This window comes from Haemaphysalis longicornis, unplaced genomic scaffold, assembly GCF_048455015.1.
Source record: "Haemaphysalis longicornis isolate Haplotype H1 unplaced genomic scaffold, Haemaphysalis longicornis Haplotype H1 scaffold_2, whole genome shotgun sequence".
NCBI lineage: Eukaryota > Metazoa > Arthropoda > Arachnida > Ixodida > Ixodidae > Haemaphysalis > Haemaphysalis longicornis.
In genome coordinates this window covers 175,365,215-175,379,486 of record NW_027526295.1, presented here as the reverse complement: position 1 = coordinate 175,379,486, position 14,272 = coordinate 175,365,215, and the positions used below count along the sequence as shown (strand labels likewise).

Below are 14,272 nucleotides of genomic sequence, written 5' to 3'. Positions count from 1 at the left end.
TCCAACTATAGGCAGGTCGTCATAACCAGAAGTTACGCCCTGCTGCGACGCCACATCCATTACCAGAGACATCACACTCGTGGTGTCAGCACACAGCACGGTGAACCAGCGGCAATGTGTGCGGAGAGTGCGGCAGAAGAGTGACTATAAAACGAGGATAAAAAGCACGTCTTCAGTCCCAGCGCTGTTCCTCCATGCGTTAATAGCTTTCTGATTGCTGAAAAAAAGAGCGTGGACCGGCTATCGAAAATTTGGCGAAAGACAATAGAAGGGGGGGGGTGCAAATTGGCGGATCACGCCTTGTAGCCTAGGCAGCGTTTTTATCTAATCTGCTGCACCGCGCGGACGAAGGGCTTGTTTAAATAAACACGGTTCTTATAACTTACTTGCGTTGACGCGACATTCACTGCTGCGGTCTGCAGAGCGCACGCGCAGTTGTTATGTACATTTGCAGCGAAAGCCGAAACATCTGCGTACGCAGGTGGCGCCTCGAACGTTGCATCAGGCTGAATGCAGTGTTGAGTGCCGGCCGCATTTGCAACACCCGCGTAACGTGGGCGCATACACGCACGCTCGCACAGCGGTGCAGCTCAGCGGGTGAATGCGGGGGCGTCTTGAAAAGGAACCGCATAGCGAAACGGCTCACGCTCTGCAACTCGCATATATTCCTAGAGGGATTGCAGACTGTCTCTCTCAGTGCGTCAGTGCAGCTGGAAGAAACTGCGCAAGGAGGGCATGAATAAATATAGCGCCGCGGCTCCTTCTATGTGTATATGCGGCCGAAAGACAAGTCGCGAAGAAGCAATGAGAAGGTTTTGAAAAGGCGCTGCCGATTCTTGAAAAGATTCATCTCTTTTCCATACGGCTGTAATGCCGAACAGTATACGCGGCGTTTGCTCAAGGTCAACCTATCTAAGAAATCGCTCGTTCACACTTGGTACATCTTCAAAGTACAGTCGCTTTGCATTTGCGCATTTTTTGAAGCGTGACTTTGATTGAAATTAAGGGGGCTATTAAGATTACTTGTACTCACCTACGAGGCAGAAACTTTGAGGCTCACTAAGAGGGTTCAACTTAAATTGAGGACGACTCGGCGAGCAATGGAACGGAAGATGATAGGTGTAACATTAAGGGACAAGAAGAGAGAGGAGTGGGTCAGGGAACAAACGCGTGTTAAGGACATATTAGTAGAAATTAAGAAGAAGAAATGGACGTGGGCAGGGCATTTAATGCGAAGGCTAGATAACCGTTGGTCAGGTCATTAACGGTGACAGAGTTGGATGCCTAGAGAAAGCAAGCCTGGCAGGTGGCGGCAGAAAGTTGGATGGGCAGATGCGATCAAATTTGCGGGGATAAATGGGTCGCAGTCAGCACAGGACCGGTATAACTGGAGATTAATGGGAGAGGGCTTTGTACCGCAGTGGGCGTAGATAAGCTGGTGATGATGATGATTAGGACAAAGCAACCAAACGTGATTTGTCTTTATGGGCCCCTAAAGTGTCCAACGTGATGTGAGCACAAGTCGAGCGTCACTGTATACGAAAACGGTCCGACTTCGGCAGCATGTGGTAGTATGCGAATAGGCGAGGAGCGTGGATATCCCTGCCGAGCGAAGCATCCGCTGCGGCGGGCGGCCATCCAGCCGCGGCTTTTCAATTCGGCGCTCTCGTCGGGAGGCGTCGGCTGCGGTGGCGCAGTTTGTGCCCCAGCGAGGAACAATGGGCCCCGCTGATTGAAAGGGGTCGGCCGCCGAGGGGGTCGCATCACTCTTTCACCAGGGCGCCGGGGCTTGACGTTATCAAGAGCGGAGGGCGTCGCGGGGTGGTGCCCTCCTCTGCGCGTTCACCGGGTGTCTGTCTAGAGCGAGCGGCTGCAGAGAAGATGTGTATAGATGGCTTCTCCGCCTGCCCTATTTCTCCCCGCCGTCAGAACCCTACATGCACGGTCTACAGGTGCAAAAGGGGCTGCGCGGAGTGTGTTGGCGGCGCTTCCGAGCGGCTGTGCGTGACACGTGTGGAAGCGCGTTGCATGTGTGTGTTATCTGGACAAGTTAGCGGTTATGGCAGGTGCTGTTGACTGACACGAGACCGGATGACGGAAAGTCTTTGGTGTAATGAAGGGCGCAGACCTCGAGAGAAGTAGTGTAGAGTCATAACCCCTTTCCTTAGCTAACAGGAATCGTTTTTTGTTGTTGTCGCTATGGGATGTACCTTACGCAACTTCGCAGGCCCTTCTCGTGGAGTGCACTGCATGTTACCTAGCTCTGTTTGCCTGTGGGTTAGGATATTAGTAGGAGAGAATAGAACGTCGAAAATCGATAGGGAAATGTGTAGGTTATAACTACTTGTGGTTTACAAGGCTGAGAACATCGGTCAGGCAACACACTTCTAGAAGCGCGTTATTGGTGCAAAGCTGAACCTCGCAAGTTGGTTCTGATATGCAAACGTTGTTATGTCGATTGCAACTGCAGATGTGTAATGTCCAAGCTACGTACGAACGTTACTCCACGTTTTTGTACCGCCCCCGCCGCGGCCGGTGGCTAAGACGTTGCGCTGCTGAGCACGAGAATGCGGGTTCCATTCCCGGCCGCGGCGGCCGCTTTTCTGGCGGAGGCGAAAAGCAAAAACGCCCGTGTGTGCGAGATTTCGGCGCACGTTAAAGATCCCCAGGTGGTCGAAATTAATCCGGAGCCCTCCACTACGGCGCGCCTCATCGCCTGCGTTGCGTCGGCGCGTTAAACCCTACAATCAATCAATCAATCAATCAATTTTTGTACCGCCTAAGATGATTCGAAAGAGATACTGACGGGGAGAGAATTCACCGGGGAAAAGCGTAGATGCCTCGACGCATCGGCTGGGCTCGACGGGCAAGTTCTACTCCGAGCAGGATTGCTGACGGATGGCGGAAGCGGAAATAGGCGCTCCGTGAGAGCACGGGCGTGTCAGAAGAGGTTGTTTGAATTCGGTATAATGTTTTGATTAATGCATAATACAGTCAATATTTTTAACGCTAAATGCAGCGACGCCACGCAACGTTTATGTGAAATAAAGTTTGCCTTCCAACCCTTGTTTCGTGCACCCTGTTTCTGAACACACGTGTATATGGCGGAAGGATAAAACGTGTTCTTTTGTCTGTAATTTTCTCATTTATAAGTCGGCTGGATTGCGCGAACAGTCTCAGAATGCCCCGAGCAGAGTTTTAAAGCTGCAACCCCCTCCTCCACCCCATTATGTTCGCAGAGTCAGTCCAAACGCACGCGACAAGCCTGAACAAATTGTTCCGAACTAAATGATCAGCCCGGGCGGCTCGACAGTCCGTCCAAACCACCTGTTTCAATCGGGCCACTCTCGCGCGCGATACGCCCCCGACTGTTATCGGGAACGGGGCACGCACCGTACGGATAGCTCGGAAAAACACGAGCTGGGAGCGGGGTGCATGCACGCGTAGCGGGGAAGCCCGCCTCGAGGGAGATCTCTCGCGTGCGCGTGTTACGGACGCGGCTCGCCATTAGCAACGCGTGCAGAGCTCGAACGCCGCCGTCTCGTGCCTGGGCATTCGAGTGTTGTAGCGCGGCGAGAGTGTGTGGGAAAGCCCGCTTCTCGGGGGAGCAGTTTGCTCTGGGCTATCGCGAGCGCAGCGGGGTCCTCGTGCGTCCCTATACCGAAGCCGGTTAATTGATGCTGCTCGCACGCTTGACGACCCCGTATAGCTGCCGCAGTGCTACCTATACACGTGGTTCCGGTCCCCAAAGCGGTCCTCTTTACAACATTCGCGGGGTTATAAAAACGGCGTTGACAGGTTGTAAAGTATGGTACGCACTCCTGTAGTCCCGTCACCACAGCGCGTATTTACGTAGTGCCGGGCAAGTTCTCGCCGACTCGGACATTGCGAGCGGCGGGCCAGGGTTTTTGGTAATGAATAATATTGTGAGCTACGGTCGTGGCTCGAAACGGTCAGGGAGCGTTGGAATCATTTACGAGATCTAACGCATGATCTGGCGATTTATTGAGTCATTCCGGAACGTGCTCGTTAAGATAAAAACGAAATTGACAGCCACGCGACATATGCGGTATTGGCAGGGAAGCTCGAGGCTGTCAGATGAAACATTTATTCGCTCACAGTCGTCGCGTTTTATAAATACCGCAGAACGCTGCGTAGTGCACGAACTTCCAAGAAAGTGGTGTTTCTTTACTCAACCTTTGATTTCCGAGCGTCGTTGAAACCTTTCATCGGTGAACTGCTGGCGGGTCGCTTTGGCACAGGTGTACTGGCGTTATTTCCGTGACGGATAAGACGTCAGTAAAATCTTGGTGTATCCCGGCAAAAACCACTTTCTTGTCAAAATACAAAACCCGAAAACGACCACCCCAAGTATAACGAACTCTTAAGTACTAAAGGTTGCTTCCCCGCAAGAAGACGCTGTGTGCAGGGGTGCACCCTTTACAGCCCTCTTGCTTCGTTGTACTGGCGTCACTCCCGTGACGGATATGACGAAAGTGAAATCTTCGTGAGTTTGGAAATAAAACACTTTCGTTTTAAAAATTTAAGTCCTTCGTTCGCCAATCGTGGTATCAATTCGTCTTGTTTTAGCGATGCCATATTCAAGATGCACTTATGTCGCTGGGCGATATTACTTGATTAGCACGCGTCTGTCCGTCGTTTGGACGAAGTGGCGACAGCGGGAGGCACCGCATACCACCGTGCCTTCACTTTCCATCAACGTTGTTTCGCCGCCTCGCAGTCGGCCGATGCCGTGGGCGGCGGCGGCGGCGGCCAAAAGGGCAGCAACCAACGCTCCGCACAGAGAGCAGCAGTACCTTCTTTTTTCCCACGTCTCTTCTCCACAGCAGTGCAGGCTAAGAACGGGGAGGGAGGCACGCGCGAGAAAAAAAGGGCAACATCTCCGCTTGTTTCTCCCCGCTCGTTTGTAGACACCACGGCGCTTCTTCGGCCGCCGGGCCAGCGTGCGTGTGTGCGAGCGGGGCGCGCTCGCTCCATTGAAGCCGTCCGGCCATTCATTAAGATTCCGATCGGGCGCCGGATAAGAGCAGCAAAGGTGCCGGGCCGACGGCGCCTCTTTAGCCGCCGCTCGTCGTCCTCCAAATTCCCGTCCCCCTCCCGCGCTGTCTCCTCGCTGCTCGTGCTGTGATCAGTGGCGGCGGCCGGGCCAAAGCAAGTCGGCGTGGAAGGCAGGCCGCCCAGACATGTCGTCGTCCGGTCTGGCCCGAAACGGATCTAGGCGGCCGTGCTTAGGCGAGATATATAGCCTCACCTCGTAACTACCTCCGAGCATCCCGTGAGCTGAGTGGCGGCGGCGGCGGGTGTATATACACTGCGCGTGGCGGGCTGCGAGGGATGAAAAATTTCCCGCCGGCCGATCTTTTTAACTCTCTTAACACCGTGTGGGAGGGCGTGTGCTTTGATAAGCTGGCAGTAAACGGGGCGTGGCAGATAACCTCGCCGAGCGCGTCGTCATATTGTGGCCCCCACCACCGCAGTATGGGAACGCGAAGCAGGGCGCCGAACCGTTTTTATGGGCGTTGTTATCTCTTGACGGGCTGCATAGCGAAATCTCTGAATGGTGGTATGTACGGTCAGGAATTTGGGGAGGGGGGTTCGCTGGATGCCCCACTTGCACGGCATGTTCTGCTTGCTTTGATTATTACTACACGAGAGTAGCGCAAATAGAAACGAAAGTGCGAGGTCCTTTTCCGCCCACTCAAAATAAAGTTCGCGTGTCGTCTGCGTGGTTTATGGATGCGCCACGCCATATCAATAACGCGAACACGCGTTTGAACAGGTTGTAAAAGAGAGAGAGAGGAAGGAATGAGGGCTGCGATGGATTTATCTATTCGCCCGGCACTCATTCGTCTCTTCTGCCAGCCGCCCACGCCCTCGTTTCTTCGTCCATTCAAGGGTGCTAACGAAAGAGCCTCGAGAACGAGCCGTACGAACGGAAACGAGAGGGCGAGCGAGCGAGCGAGAGAGAAAATATGAAAAGATGAGCCAACCAAAGTTCGTTTATATTTCGCGCGAGTCGGCCGGAGGGAGCCCGCCGTGGTTTCGATTGTCTGCCGCAGAAACGCCCGCGGGTGGATGACTTCTTCCCGGCGCCCAGCGCACGAACCGGACGTGGAGAACGGTGCACGGACTGTGTAGTACATGCGGTGCTGCTGAGATCGAAGGCGTTAGTGCGGTCTAATTAGCGCGCCATGGCCCGGATGACTAAGGGCGCCCCCTCGCCCGTCCCCTGTTCTCTGGCCGCGCCGCTTCGAATTGGTGCAACACCCCTTAGATACAAAAGCTGGCGCTCGCTGCGTTGTCACAGTGACGGACGATTACATTCGCCTGAACGCCTGTGGATAAATAAAAACCACAGGCACTCAAGTACGATCGAGGTTTGGCGTTTATGGAAAACTAGCAGAGGCGAGGGGCAAGTGCGCAAGCTTTCTTTTCCCTTGAAGGTGTTCGCTGGAATAGATTATGTGTGCGTGCGGACCACAAGACAGGCAGCAGCCAAAAAAGAGAGAAAGAGGGTGGAATGTAGTACTCACAACACACCGCAGTCGAACGTGAGTACGTGCGGCAGTCGTCGTCGACGTGGAAACGATGGGAGCCGCGCTCTGGGCCACTAATTTTCGCAGCTGTCAAAAGCAGTCTCGTTATTATCCCGTACGAATAGGCCGGCCCGGCGTCGTCGCTCGGCGTAAGCTATGTCCGCGGCGGCGAGGAGCTGTCGTATTGGCTCGGTTTGTACGATGAAGTAAAAATGATGCTTCGTTTGTCCTCTTGCTGCCCTGGAAGCTCGGAGCCGTGCGTGGAACATGGTAGAAAGCTTCGCCACTTCGTGTGTTGTACGCCACATCCTTGATTGATAAGCCGATGTTCTTCAAATGTCATTCGCTCTCTTATCATATACCACTGTGAGGAGCACATTGCAGTGCTGTTTCTAAATTGCCGCTCCCTTCATGTTTGTGTGTGAAGGTGGTTGTGTAACAGCTTTCTAACACTTTAGCTCTAGTAAAAACGAAATATGCGTTCGAAAATCAAGGAGTGAAAAATAAACATTTATGGTAGAAATTTATATATGTATATACAGTATACTCTCGGAAAGACGAGCTAGTTAAGACGAATTTTATGGTTAAGACGAACAACGCTTTTTCTCTCGTAACGTGGCCTGTGCAAAAAGAAAACTGTGGTTGATTCCTGTGTCATAGGAATCGGTAAAGCACGAAAGTTAAATGTGCACCGAAATCTGCAGCTGAGCATGATTTGCGGCTCGGCGGCTGTCTTGTGAGTGTGCTTGGTGAGCGACGTCCTGCTGGCGGGTCGCTTCGGTAAAGGTGTACTGGCGTCACTTCCGTGACGGATATGACGTCGGCGAAATCTTGGTGTATCCCGTCAGAAAACACTTTCGTGTTAAAATATAAAACCCGAAAACGAACCACCCAAGTATAATGTACTTTTTGGTACTAAAGGTTGCTTCTCCGCAAGAAGACCCTGTGTGCAAGGGTGCACACTTTACAGGTCGCTTGCTTCGCTGTACTGGCGTCATTTCCGTGACCGGTACGACGTAAGTGAAATCCTCGTGAATCCCGGAATAAAACACTTTCGTGTTAAAAAAAGTCCGCGAAAGACGAATTTCTGATAATTCGAACGAATTTTTACGGTCTTTTCGAGTTCGTCGTAACGGGAGTTGACTGTATATATAAGAGAGAGGGATTCTAATAAAGTGTATACGCGGTGCGCAACGCACAACCCCGGCATCTTCGAGCGCTTGCGCTCAAGAATTACTCCGGCTGCCCACTTCGTGCTTCGAACGAATGTCCATATGCGCAAGAAAAGCGCGCAAGCGCATATACAGCTGCAGGCCTGATCGTTTGGAACAAGCAAATCTTTTTTTTCTCCCTGCTATAGCTCTCGATACCGCGTAGCTTCTTCCCCTCAGCGATCCTTGCGTGCGCGTATTGGGGGCGGGCGGTGTTCGGTTATGGGCTCGCACAAACAGCCCGCGGCTACTTGGGCCCAGGAGCGCACCCTAATCGCCGGGAAGGAAGGGCCGGCTGCAGGGCCTGCATGGGCGACCACCACCCGGCGTCTAATATGGATCGAAAGCCATTAGGGAGGAAGCGAGGGAAAGGGAGAAGCTCCCTCACGACGGCCGCGCCTCGGCGCGCTGCGGCCGTAGTTCTGTATCTCCATGGTAGGGAACGTACGAGCGAGCGCTGGTCATTTTCTTCCCTAAAAATACCAAGCCCTGAAAAAGAACGGAAAACTAGGGGAGACCTATAAGGAAGACGCGGCAACAGAGCGCTCTCTCTCTTTCTCTTTTTTGGTAGATAAACTGTACAAACTTGTTCGAGCACCTGATTTTTCCCGACTTTCGCTCCGAGCTGTTTTTCGCTTTTGCCTTCTCATTTCCTCGTGGAGAGAGGAGATAGTTCAGGAATGCAGTAACAAGGGCGTGCGTAAGGCGTTTTATTTTGCCTGCCTGCGTTCTCTATTTTTTCTCTAGGGTTTACCACCGTACAATTTTCGTTCCTATGTTTTTACCTTACCGTTTTGTTCGTCGGCGGAAGTCTCCCATTACTCGCCGGCACACAAAAGTCGCGTTGGCGGTCCTCACTTCATGTACATATGTAGCACTTTTCAGGCGAAGTTTTATATGGTTAGGCGGAAGGACAGTCCGGCGGTCCAGTGTACGCAGAAAACTCCTCCTGCGCGCCACGCACGTGCGTGAAACAGAACAGGTTAGAGAGGAGTTAGATGCAAGGGAAGAGTGTTGGCTGGGTAGCTAGCTGTGGAAAAAGGGACGAACCTTCAAGACCCATTGTGACGTTATGATGGTGCTATTAATGGAAAAATTTAATGATTATGATGATGATGATGATGGGCACGAGGGAGGCGAGGCGTCATCCTGTTCAACACAGGCAGCTTAGTGTCAACGATGCCGCGAGAAGGAACCGGAACGAAAGATTGATTGAATTATTCGATTGGATTGGATTGGATTGGATTTATCGAAGCGTGCCGTCTCGAGGGCACGCTCGTCAGGCGCAGCGTTAGTATCCACTTCTGTGTCGGCTTGTGGACTGAAGATCCAACGCCATCGACGATTACACTCGCCTCGCTGTTATTAAGTCCCGTTCGCATGGCATTTTTCTTTGTGAGTAGGCTTCACTGCGCAACACACAAGGCGAGAAAGCCAACTTACAAAGACCAAGCTTACGCCGACCACTTTAAAGTAGGCTTCAATTCTAACCACCAGTGCACTGCCGGGAAGTCATCTGAACAAATGCGATATAATTAAGCCATATTGTATTGAAATATATTTGTAAAGTGACTTTCCCACGCTGCGTTTTTTCGCGCAATTCCGCACCCCCCAGCCATGCACAGCTACGCTGGAAAAAAAATGAATGGGAGTGGACGCGACTGCTATTCACCAGTCCTTTTTCCTCTCACAACAGATCTTCTCACCCCTACCTTTTTCCTTTTTCACATCCTTGAGTCCGGTTGAAATATTCTCCCGTGATCCGCGTTTCCCGCTCTCGCCCTGTTATCACCCTCTGCCCAGCGCCTTGTCCCCCCCCCCCCCCTTTTTTTTTTCTTCCTTGCCTTCAGTTCTTCGCGTGCGATTTCTGGCGGCTAGCTGGGCCCACGTATATATATACTCGACCAAACGCCTTATCCCGGTTCTTCCCGCAAGCAGCACGTCCTGTTTTTATTTCCCGCGCTCGGGAAGGTGCTCTAGCGCTCGCGGTATATGCCGGGCCGAAATCGCCCGCACGAACGATTTACGCTTTATCCCGCGGACGTATATACAGTAGGCGGCGCTGTCCCTTTGTGCGCGGCTGCGACCGCGCGCTGGCCGTCCAGCCTTCTTTCTGCTAGGGTGGATCGCCAAATCTGCCGGAAAATGGCCAAGCCAAGCCAACGTGAGCCCGACTGGCATCGACGCGCGCGCGCCGCGTCAAGCTTTTTCGATGAGCAGCGACTGGCGACGGTGCATCGGATGTGTCTGATTTATATAAACAGCGCTTCCGGATACAGTGAAGTATACAGTTTGTGCCACTTTTTTTTTTCTTACGCCTTCTCCATTCGCCTTTTTTTTCCTCCTGTCTTTGTTTTTCTTTTCTGAGGACCATCCTTTGTTTTTGAGACGTACTTTGTTGCGCACTGGGCGTTTGCTTTATCGTTTGTTTTTCCCGACGAATGCATGTAATGCGCACGTATAGCTGCTGGTCTGTAGTATCAGCTGGCCATAACGTACCCCTCAACTAAATTTGTTTGTTTCCTCCTTTTCAACATCTTTGTGCGCACGCACGCACACGCAACACTATATATATATATATATATATATATATATATATATATATATATATATATATATATATATATATATATATATATATATATATATATATATATATATATATAGGTTGTTAGTAGAGACAGAGACAAACGAGAAAGGTACTCTGAAGAAAGGGAGTCCTCTCCCTGAAACGTCAGTAAACTTATTTTTATTTTCTACGTCTTTGTCGTTTGTCTCTGTCTCTACTAACCTTATTTTTTTCGCGCTCTGTGTGAGTTTTTATCTTTTCAGTTATATATATATATATATATATATATATATATATATATATATATATATATATATATATATATATATATATATATATATATATATATATATATATATATATATATATATATATATTGAGAATTCCTTGAATGAATTCAGAAATAGGGGGAGGCAGTCAAGAACGCCACGGACGGCAAAGGGGAAAATGTGGTAGGTTATCTATTCTTGAAACTGATATAGTTTTTGAACTGTTTGAAATATAGAAAGAAAGTGGAGAAGAACATGCCTGCCGGCTGGGATCCGAACCTACGACCTCCAGAATGCCGGTTTGGCGCGGTAACCACTTCTATCTTTCTTTCAAACATTTCAAAAACTCTATCTGTTTTGATAAGAATAAATGACCTACCACATTTTCCCATTTGCCTTCCTTGGCGTTGTAGACTGCCTTCCCTTATTTCTGCATATATATATATATATATAGTACCGCCTCGTTAACTCGAACTCAGATATCTTGGAATATCGGTAAAGTCGAAAAAAATTTTCGCCGTCCCTCCAAAGGCGCCAGCCATGTATTTGCACCAATTTAACTCGAAACTCCGCTTATCTGGAAATTTTCAGAGAATTTTAGGACTTCGAGTTAACGAGGGATGACTGAGTGTACATTTACATTGATTCTGCCCTCGTTATGTCCTCAGCGCGCTTTCCAGTGCGTCGGGTCTCCACGGACTCCATTCGGAAGCGTTGAGCTCTTACTGTCTTGCCGTTTACGTTTTCCTGCTGCTGATTGGCTCCGCGTAGTCGACCGGGCAAGGAAGAAGAAGAAAAAAGGAAAAGGAATAAAGCAGTCTATCGCGCGCTGTGGTATGATGTAATAAGCAGCGGACAACGTTTCGCAAATGTGCTAGTGCAAATATTACTGCCTCGATTCTGTTGTTTCTGTACGCGTGTATCGCGCAGAACGAAAAGTGCCCCGCCGATTCACTATTTCTCCTGCTCAGCTTTTCTTCCGACTACTGAGCGCATTTCTTTTTCTATATATTGCTGATATCTGGACTCCGTGTAAATATACGGCGCTCCTCGCAAATTTCGCGCCATCGTCCTTACGAGGCGCGGGCTCTAGTGGATTCACGAGAGAGGGGGACCATGGGCCTGGCGCGGAGAAGAGAAATCGAATTGCGAAGCCCTTCTTCACCTCCGCTTCTCCGATAAGTGCAAAATCCAATCACGCGAAACGACTTTAGGCGCGCGTGTGTGTGTTCGCTGTTGTACTTCACTTTTAATCTATCAATTTTCGCACCGGTAGTTTTCTTTGGTCCTCCTTTATTTTTGTTCGTGACCAATCTTCCTCCCGCCTTGAGCATTGAGTTATTCCTGAAAAGGTCGCATACTTCGTCCTTGTGGTCTGTGGCTTATCATAACAAATGCGTGTAAATAAATAAATAAATAAATAAATAAATAAATAAATATATATATATATATATATATATATATATATATATATATATATATATATATATATATATATATATATATATATATATATATATATATATAGAGAGAGAGAGAGAGAGAGAGAGAGAGAGAGAGAGAGAGAGAGAGAAGAAAAAACTCGAGGCGCGCAGATATAGTATAAGCAAGCAGTCGGATACCCAGCAAGAACAATAACAAACAAGGTTTACTGATGGGACTTGCCTTCATCAGAGTGCTGCACTCTGATGGAGTGTATCGAAAAGTGTTTTTATCGAAAAGTGTATCGAAAAGAGGTTCGTATTAAGCACGGAATGCGCGCGGTACTACACGTTACACAAGCGTCGACAGAACAAAAATTTGGTGGTAAGGCAATCATGTTTTTCTTGTGCGTTTTTAGGCGCAATATTAAGCTAAATGAATGCGCACTGACTAATCACAGAGTTTATGTCCTGCCGTTACAGTGAGCTTTCTCCTCGATGTCGCTGTTGCTGCTTTAATTTTTCCACGCCGTTCTGGCTTTCATCGTAAGCAAAGCACCCTGGGTGATCTTTATGTGTTGCCATAGTGGTAAAAAGCATGAAACGTTTCTTATTAATTATGAATGCCATTTTCCGCATGCAGTGCATTAAGTACGCCGATGCAACCCCCCGAGGCTATATGGTTCGCCGCGGTACGCCTGTTGTAGCGTTTATATTCGAGAGCAAGCGGAGAGCGTGGAGCCAATTAGGGACGGCGCGGGTGGTGATGCTTACAAGCAGGGCTGAAAGCTGATTGCGAGAACATTTCGAAACCAAACTGTTCCAATCGTTTTGCTCGCAGGTGTTATTTGGCGCAACACGTATTACCAGACGCGCCACACGAAAATCAAGTAAGGCGCCCGAAACTCGAGCAGGAAAGGCAGTATCCTCTGCATGGTCCTAAACGAAGCAATGTTTGGCTCATGTCGAGAGCCCGTAGCACATGCTCTACGCCGTTGGCTCAGTCCAGGCAATGTTTTTAGATGTTGCGTCGAAGGAACGGGGCTAGCGGAGTGGAATTGATAGGGATTAACACGATGAGCAGCGGGCCCGCACACGGAGATTAGCGGGAGATGCTCCTGCGAGCGGCTGAGAGATTACGGCTTGCGTTGATCGATATCGGTGTGTATACTTGCTTTCGGCGTGCGCGCAGGGACCCTCTTTTGCCTGTAACCGACTGGTATAATTGGCTGCCCTTAACGCTCCGAGCGTTTTGGTAGCTCAGACTCGTGCGCCGGAGCGCGACGCCCAATATATAGAGCTAACGGTATACCTGTAGGTCATTTCGCTGCGCTGCTATTCTGTAATTCATCGCAGCGCAGTGGAATCCATCCTGGGCTTAAGTGTTGGGTTTCCGGCTTACGCTTTTATCTCTCTCTCTCTCTCTCTCTCTCTCTCTCTCTCTCTCTCTCTCTCTCTCTCTCTCTCTCGTGCGCGCGTGCGTGCGTGCGCCCTTTCAGGCTGGAGAATTATCTACACAGTCCATGGTAGTGAAGTTAATAAGCGTTCAAAAAGGTATAAATGACGGAAGAGGTTTCTTGCCATTCCGGCCGCTATCAACCCATACACGCAGTGCTTCAAGTACAATGACGCGTTCATCTGAAGACGCAGACAGCTGCAGGGAGTTACCGTTTGGGCGGCGCAAGGGTAACGTCCAGCACCGAATCTCAATCGGTTCTTGCTATTAGCGGAACCTGGAAGCGTCTTCCGTTGGGCGAATTCTTCATCTATTTGATTACAGCGCACCGACTGCACCGTGCACGGCGTCAGCGTCGCTCAATTGGCTTTGCAGAGATTTGGCGGAAACATACAGAAAAAATGGTGGCCATCGTGCCCAAGTGCACATCATGCTGGGCACCTTTCAGTCAGCGAGGTAACAATGAAGAAACGGGAGGAAGAGAAATGTAACAGGGTCGCTAAAATGGAACAAAGAAACAAAACGGGGATGAAATGAAGCAGCGCAGGAGGCGGGGGCGATTAGGCCCGGCAAACGATGCGACGAGCCTCCCGACGGGCTGCCTTAATCCTGTCGCCTAATGGATGCCTCCGAAGAGCGCTGCCACCATTCGACTCGGCGCAGTTACGTGCACCGCTACCCGAGCGCTGAATCTGCGACCAACCGTTACTTAATACACAATGAGACGTTCGCGCGGGTGTGTGTGTATGGTATATATATATATATATATATATATATATATATATATAT

General features: G+C 50.0%; 1 protein-coding gene across 1 annotated transcript in view; it reads left to right on the top strand.

The window, feature by feature from the left end:
- The window catches only part of LOC144169500 (glypican-6-like), a 125,311-nt gene that overhangs the window by 30,202 nt on the left and 80,837 nt on the right, over positions 1–14,272 (top strand). The window lies entirely within an intron of this gene.